At 35.3% G+C, this 8354-nt stretch overlaps 1 pseudogene; it reads left to right on the top strand.

The window, feature by feature from the left end:
• Positions 1-3275: 3275 nt before the first annotated feature.
• On the top strand, positions 3276-4161 carry LOC110314799 (annotated as a pseudogene).
• The last annotated feature ends 4193 nt before the right edge of the window (positions 4162-8354 follow it).

The raw sequence follows: 8354 nt of genomic DNA, 5'->3' as shown, positions 1-8354 counted from the left end.
AGAAAAATATTTTCAATTTTTAAATAGTATAAAATTGTTTAAAATCAAAATCCCCAAAGTTTCTGCCAATAGTTACAAAGAACAATTGCTCATTATAATATGCACTCTACTCAGTGTCTGTGTGCTTCCAGCGACACCTGTGATAAACTCAATTTCCAGTGAACGATTCATGCACATAAGTTATTTAAGAGTAACAGTTAATAGCTATGAATTAATACCTTATTAATAAGTGATCATTATTTATTCCTGTTGTCATTGACTATTTTATAAAGATTCCATGTTAATAGTTTGTGTGGCTGAGGTCTTCATCTCCTGAGATTCATATTGACTTTTTATTGTTGCGAAGAGTGGACAATACATTAGCCAACACCATGTATCTTGTCACCTGAAAATCACATACACACTTTATGTTCTCATTGAGTATTCAAACTGTTTTTAGCTCATTATTTCTAAATATGTTAAAATGCAAAATTAAAACAATCTTGTCATCTATTTATTAATATTTCTTAGGTTACTAACTCTCCACAAATCAGAAATCAAAGATCACCATAAATTCATAAAACAATAGTGTTGTAAAATCAAATGCTGTGATAATAAAGCGATATTTCTTGGAAAAATATGAAGCAATGTAGAAAGTAGCTCTTGGTAACTTGTTTCAGGTCTCTTTAGAGAGCTGTCTGCACACTGCTTAAATTTTTGGTCTTGCTGAATTTAATAGTGATGGCTCTCCATTCTTATGAATGTTTATGCACACACTTTGGGTTTTCATACTTACAACTAAATATTACAATTTTAACTAATGTGAAAGGCTTCATCCTGTATTTGCTTTTCAAATAAAACAAAGGACTTTTCTCCATGTGTGCCTATGTTAAGAACTCTGTATCCATGGAAGCTATGATCTTTTTTGGTTCAGTTTCAGCTCCAGTGAACCCCATAGTAAGATGACACTTCATTAAGTAGAAGATGTGTTATTTTCTGTATCACACGAACATTTGCTAACAATGGATAGAAGAGCAAAGTGGAGAGAATGAAAGAGATACCTTTGGGAAAAGAAAGAAGCACTTTTGATTATTAGCTTATATTATCATATTTCTATATTGCTTACTTTACATGTTCTGCATTAATAGACAATTGTCATATAATTGATAAAAATTTATATGTGCGTATAGCTTGTACATTTGCAATTTTAAAATTGGAATAAGATTCAATTTGAAGATTAGTCTTGAATTATTATCTATGAGCTTTTATTAATTTAAGACTTTTTAAATTTTATATTACATACATGAGTGTTTTGTTTTCAGGTACGTCTGTGTTCTACTTGCATGTCTTGTCAGAGTGGGAACTGTATCTCCTAGAACTAGAGTTACAATGGTCGTGAGCCACCATGTTAATGTTGCAAATTTAACACTGGTCATTTGAAAGAGTCAAAAGTGTTCTTAACCAGTAATCCATCTCTCCAGCCTTAAGACTAAAGATTTTAATAAAATGCATAACATAACTGCTCAGGTACTGTAAGTTTATGTTCACAAAAGAAGTAGATCTAGGAATAGATCTAGAAATAGAGATGAACACATTCCTTTTCTTGATTAAGAATTTTAGAAACAAAAAAATCATATAAATGTAAAATGTATGATTTATAATGTCTTATTCCTGAGGATGTTATAGGATGTCTCTTCAACTAAGTTCTGTATTATTTCTATAATACAAACATGCATTCATCTATATGTGTGAAATACTGGAGTGAACTTGAAAATATAACTGAGCACTTTTATCACAGAAATCTGAGTTAGTATAGTCATTTTCTATTTGTTTTTCACAAAGCTGATTTTAAATTACTATATTAAATTAATTCAGTAATAAATTGATCCTGGTAGTCAGACAAAGAAATTTACATAAGCACCAAAGATGAGACAGTTGAGTGAAACTGTAAAGAATGTCTGGATGCTGACATGAATGTACAGTAACACTTGGGACCTTCTTGTCCAGTACATGGGAAGGATCCTATTTTAGACAGAAATTGCCAACATTATCACTATGTGGTCATCTTTATCAAGTTCATATTCATCATAGCATGTGAAAAATAATGCCTTTCTTAATGTCAGATAGTCTCTTTTGTTGGAGGACCCAGGTTCCACATCTTTACAAATGAGTATGTAGCCTTTGGTAACTACAGAAACCAAGAGAACAAAACTAGACCATGACCAGGATAGGGATAGGTAGAGGAGTAGGACGTAATTTATCAGAGAGTGAAACGGGCTTTAAGTGGCTTCCTTTCAGTTCCCATCTCATGTAAACCCTTTGTGAACTCGAATTTAATATTAAAGAACCAACTTTCAGCTATCAACACAAAGACCATTTTTGTGTCCTTTTGATGGGGGAGGGATGTCAATCATTAACAGTATGATTACTCATAGCCTTTTCAACCATCCATATTGTTATTTGCCTAACAACCTCCATCTCTGTATTTGTCTCCTTCCTTTTTACCTATAAAGCCACACATTTTCCCATTTCACTTACAGCCTTTTATAGCCATAAGAGCAATGCAATTAATGGTGTAAATAGTAAACTGCTGGTCTCCCACTGTATCTATGTTTTGAGTTCTAGATTCTGGGGATGTATGATTTCATGGAAAAAGAAACATTTAAAGGATGAATTGAGTTAGAGCTTTGGTGATTAAAATGAGGAGAATATCATGAATTACAATGGTGATTCCATTAGAAATATGACTCAAAACCTGGATAGCTGCAAAAGAGAACATAGTGGAATTATGGAATATAATACAGAAATTTCTGATTTTTGACTATCTTAAGTGAGTTTTTCCCAGACCAATGTATTTTTGTTTAGTTGAAAAAAACGTGATTAATATTTTGTGCTTATTAATTCTGTTTTAGATATAAAGTATAAAATGAGGATATTTATATAATTAGGATTAGATTTGTAAGGCATTAGAATCAAGTACATCCAGCAAAATTTCTAATATGTATAGATATGGCTGTGAATGCATTCATCATGTATTATAACCTAAATATACAGGAGATACATGGAAGACATATAGAAATGTAGGCTATGATGGAATATTCTGGAACACCAAAAGTTAAAGAGACAGGTTATTTAAGAATTAGTACAGAGGAAAAAAAAAACATGAATTAGTATAGAAAAAAGAAGGATGATGTAAACATACTGTCCAGTAAATCATAAGTTTCATGTGTCCTCTTTTTTTGCAGATATATGAAGTGTGTTTCCACCATGCTCTTCAGATGAGTTCACTTTCCGTTATGTCTTCATTAGAGAATATCCTTTATTTTCACGCTGGGCTTGGGGTCCTAGCCAATATATTTTTTCTTGTTTTCTATGTTTTCATAACCCTAGGTCACAGACCTAAGTCCATTGATCTGATCTTCTGTCAACTGACCTTTGTTCATGTAATGATGGTCCTTGCTGGGGAGAATTTTGGCTTGCAGACATATTTGAGTCAGTGAATATTGAAATTGACTTCAAACGTAAGGCAACTTTTTACACAAAGAGGGTGATGAGGGGCCTCTCTAACTGCATTAACTGCCTCCTGAGTATGTTCCAGGCTGTTACAGTCAGCCACAGTACCTCTTTGTTGGCAACATTTAAACATAATCTAAATAAATTCATGATCTACACTTTCTTTTATACTTGATCTTTCAGTTTATCTGTCTGTAGTAACCTGATCTTCTATGGTTTACCAATGTGAGTGTGACCAAACAGATGAAGGTTTCAACATCTTGCTCTCTCTTCCCCATGAACTACATCATGAGAGGATTGATATTAACAGTGATAACCTCCAGGGATTTTTTTTTTGTAGGAGTCATGCTGATCACAACTGTATACACGGTGAATATACTGTTCAGACATCAGAGGCAATGGAAGCATCTTTATAGCATCAGTCATCTGAGAGCATCCCTTGAGGAAAGAGCCACCCAAACCACCAACTGCTGGTGTTTTTCTTTGCGGTTATGTAGTGAGTGGGTGGACTTTATCATCTCATTCACCTAAGCCCTGTTATGGATGTATGACCCAGTCATCCTGACTCTTCAGAATTTTGTGGTGCATACTCATCCCACAATTACTCGTTTGGTATAAATCAGTTCTGATAAGAGAATAATCAAGGTGCTGAAAAACTTGCAGTCTTAGTGCAACTAGACTAGACTTTTTTTTTTTTTACTATTTTCTTTATTTACATTTCAAATGTCCCTCTCCTTCATCTCCCTGAGAATTGTAAAAGAAAGAAAATATTTACTTATTTATTTATTTACATTACAAAGGGAGTCCCCTCTCCCAGTCCCTCCTTCACAGAGTCCCTCTTCCCATGTCTTCTCCTCTTCTCTGGTGAGAGGGTGGGACCCCCCAGGTATTCCCCTACCCTGGAATATCAAGTCTCTGAGTGGTTAAGATCATCCTTTCCCTCTGAGGCCAGATAAGGCAATGCTATGTTCTAGGGGACATCGGTCCATCCCTGTATTTTTCTTTGGTTGGTGGCTCAGTCTCTGAGAGCTGCCAAGGATCTAGGTTAATTGACCCTCATTGTCTTTCTGTGGAGTTTCTATCCCCTTCCGGGCCTACAATCCTTCCCCTGACTCTTCCATAAGAGTCAACAATCTCAGATATTTAGCTGTGTTATCTGCTTCTGTTTTTGTTATCTGCTATGTGGAGCCTCTCAGACAACGGTTATATTAGACTCCTATCTACAGTCACAACAGAGTATTATTTATAGAGTCAGGGATTGGACTGTATTTTGATATTTTAAACTTCAGATTCAGTTTCAGTATCAGCCACTTAAACTTAAAAAAACAAAACCACATTTTATGATTCTAATGAATATAGAGTTGTCTTCTGGTCTTCAGTATTTTTCTTGGTAATGTATTAGAGCTACTGGAATACTCAAGGTATTTTAACTAAGTTATATCACAAGAACTTTTCATATTTATCAATGGTCATCATATTTGGTGATAGTAGGTGATCATTCTTCGCTCAAATATATTTTATTTATTTGTTAGAATTTTCTATTTCTCTGTTTACATTACTGTATTTTTGTATAAAAATATGAGTATTTGTAACTAATCTTATTTTTCTGTCATATTTACTTTATGTAGTGTGAGATTTTTTTTATCTATTTATTTATTTGACCTTTCCACCCCAAATGCTGCCTCCTTCCTCTTCCCCTTTGCTTCTAAGGGAGTGAAATCCCCTGGGTATCCCCTCCCTCTGTTGCATCAGGTGTCAGCAAGATTATATATATCCTCTTCTGATGAGGCTGTTTAATGTAGCCCTCTGCTACATATATGCCTGGGCCCTATGTCTAGCACATGTATACTCTGTGGTTGGCTCAGTGTCTGAGAGCTCCCAGGCATCCAGGATAGTTGACAATGTTGTTCTTCATGTGGGGTTCCCATCACCTTCAGGGTCTTTAATACTTCCTCCCAACACTTCCATAAGAGTCCCTGGCATCATCCAATTTTTGATTGTAGGTATCTGAATCTGTTTCTGTTTGCTACTTGTTAGAGGTTTTCAGAGAACTCCTATCTGTAAGCACAATGGTGTATCATTAGTAGTGTCAGGTAGTGGTGGCTGTTCATGGAATAGGTCTCAAGTTGGGGCTTATTGGTTGGTCATCTGTCAGTCTCTGTTCCATTTTTGTCCCTATATTTCTTTTAGATGGGGAAAATTTTAGGTTGAAATTTTATTCGTAGGTTGGTATCCTCTGGGGCCCTGCCTGGTTACAGATAGTTTCCTTTTCAGGTTGCATGTTCCAACTAAGGTAGGTGCATTGACTCCTGGGAGTTTACCACATTCCAGATCGCAGGAACAGCCTACAGATTTTCTTCCTAAACTATTCTGTACAATAAAAGAACTTCTGTAGGTATCACCATCAGTGATTTCAAGATGTATTATACAGCAATAGCAATTAAAAGTGCACCGTATTATTATAGAAACAGACAGGTTAATCAATAGTATCAAATTGAAGACCCAGAAATAAGCTCACAACAATGGATACTTGATTTTTGATAATGAAGCCAAAACCATGCAATGGAAAAACAAAGTATCTTCAATAAATGATAGTGGACTATCTGGGTGCATGTTGAAGAATTCAAATAGATCCATAAACTATCACCTTGCATAAAATTCAAGTCCAAGGGGATCAAAAAGCTCAGGATAAACCAGGATCCACTATATCTAATAGAAGAGAAGGTGGGGAATAGCCTTGAACTCATTGGTCCAGGAGAAAATTTCCTAAACAAAACCTAAATGGCTCAGGCACTAATATCAACAATTAATAAATAGGACCTCATAAAACTGACACTTTCTGTAAAGCAAAGCACACCATCAATAGAACAAAAGTTGTGTTAGCTTACAGATTTTGAAAAGATTTTCACCAACCCTTCATACAATAAAGGACTTAAGTCCAAAATTTATAAAAACAACAACAACAACAACAACAACAACAACAACAACAACAAAACTCAAGAAAGTAGAAAACAAACCAAGTATTCTAATTAAAAATGGGGAATAGAGCTAAACAGAGAATTCTCAACAGTGGACTCTCAAATGATGAAGAAGCACTTGAAGAAAGTTCAATGTCCTTAGTCATCAGGGAAATGCAGATCAAAATCACCCTGAGATTCCACCTTACACCAATCAGAATAACTAAGATCAAACACTGAAGTGACAGATGCTGGAAGAGATGTGGACAAATGGGAACACTCCTGCATTGCTGGCGGAAAGGCAAACTGGCACAACCACCCTGGAAACAATCTGGAAGTCCTTGAGAAAATTGGAAATAGTTATACTAGGGAACCCAGCTATAACACTACCAGGCATATACCCAAAAGATGAACCATTCTTGGTTCTTGTCTAAAAGAACTACAAAATCTGTAAGCTAACACAACTTTTGTTCTATTGATGGTGTGCTTTGCTTTACAGAAAGTTTTCAGTTTTATGAGGTCCTATTTATTAATTGTTGATATTAGTGCCTGAGCCATTTAGGTTTTATGACATGGATCCCAAATTGAACCTTTCATTGGACAGCCTTTCCTTCAGTCTCTTCTCCACTTTTGTCTTTGTAGTTCTTTTAGACAAGAACCATTCTGGGTCAGAAATTTTGAGGGTGGGTTGGTGACCCCATTCCTCCCCTGGTGACACTGTCCATCTACTGGAGGTAGTCTCTTCAGGTTCCATTTGCCCACTGTTGGGCATCTCGATTAAGGTCACCCCCATTGACTCCTGGGAGTTTCTCATATCCTGGGTCTCTGGAGCAAAATGCCGGATCTTGTTAACACATCCAATCTGTCACCCTGAGTCTTGGGGAATTGAGTTCATTGATGTTGAGAGATATTAAAGACCAATGATTGTTTGTTCCTGTTATTTTAATTGTTAGAGGTGATATCACTTGTGTGTAACTCTCTTTGGTTTATTGTGAGATGATTAATTTCCTACATTTTCTTGAGTGTACTTATCCTTGTGTACTCCTTGTGTTAGAGTTTTCCTTCTACTATCTTCTATATTACTAAATTAGGATCAAATATTTTCTAAATTTGGTTTTGTCATGGAATATCTTGTTTTCCTCATCTATGCTGATTGAGAGTTTTGCTGTCTTTGGCAGCCTTGGCTGGCATTTGTGCTCTCTTAGGGTCCAGATGACATCTGTCCAATATCTTCTGGCTTTTTGAGTTTCTGTTGAGAAGTCCAATGTGATTCTGATAGGTCTAAATTTATACGTAACTTAGATTTTGTCTTATCACGTTTAATATTATTTGTTTATTCTGTCCATTTAGAGTTTTGATCATTATATGATGAGGATTTTCTTTCCTAATAAACTATTTGGTGTTCTATAGGCTTCTTGTATATCCATCTCTTTCTCTAGGTTAGGGAACTTTTCTTCTATGATTTTATTGAAGATGTTTTCTTGCTCTTTGAACTGGTTATCTTCACCCTCTTCTATTCCTAGTATTTTTAAGTTTTGTCTTTTTATTGTGTTCTGAATCACCTGGATACTTTTTTTTTTTGTTAGGATGTTTTTATGTTTCATGTTTTCTTTGATCAATGTTTCAATATCATCTATGGTATCTTTTATTCCTGACATTCTCTCTTCTATCTCTTGTATTCTCTGGTGATTCTTGCATTTCTATAGCCTGATCTCTTTCCTTGGTTCTCGAGCTCCAGGGTTGCCTCCATTTACATTTTCCTTTTTTTTTTTTTTGTGATGTTTAATTTTTATTTTTTTATTTATTTTTCATTAGATATTTTCTTTATTTACATTTCAAATGCTATCCCAAAAGTTCCCTATACCCTCCCCCTGCCCCTGCTCCCCTACCCACCCACTCCCACTT

The sequence above is a fragment of the Mus pahari genome, unplaced genomic scaffold (assembly GCF_900095145.1).
Source record: "Mus pahari unplaced genomic scaffold, PAHARI_EIJ_v1.1 scaffold_6096_1, whole genome shotgun sequence".
Classification (NCBI taxonomy): Eukaryota; Metazoa; Chordata; class Mammalia; order Rodentia; family Muridae; genus Mus; species Mus pahari.
Note: the sequence above shows the minus strand (reverse complement) of the source record. Positions and strands in the feature narration are given on the sequence as shown.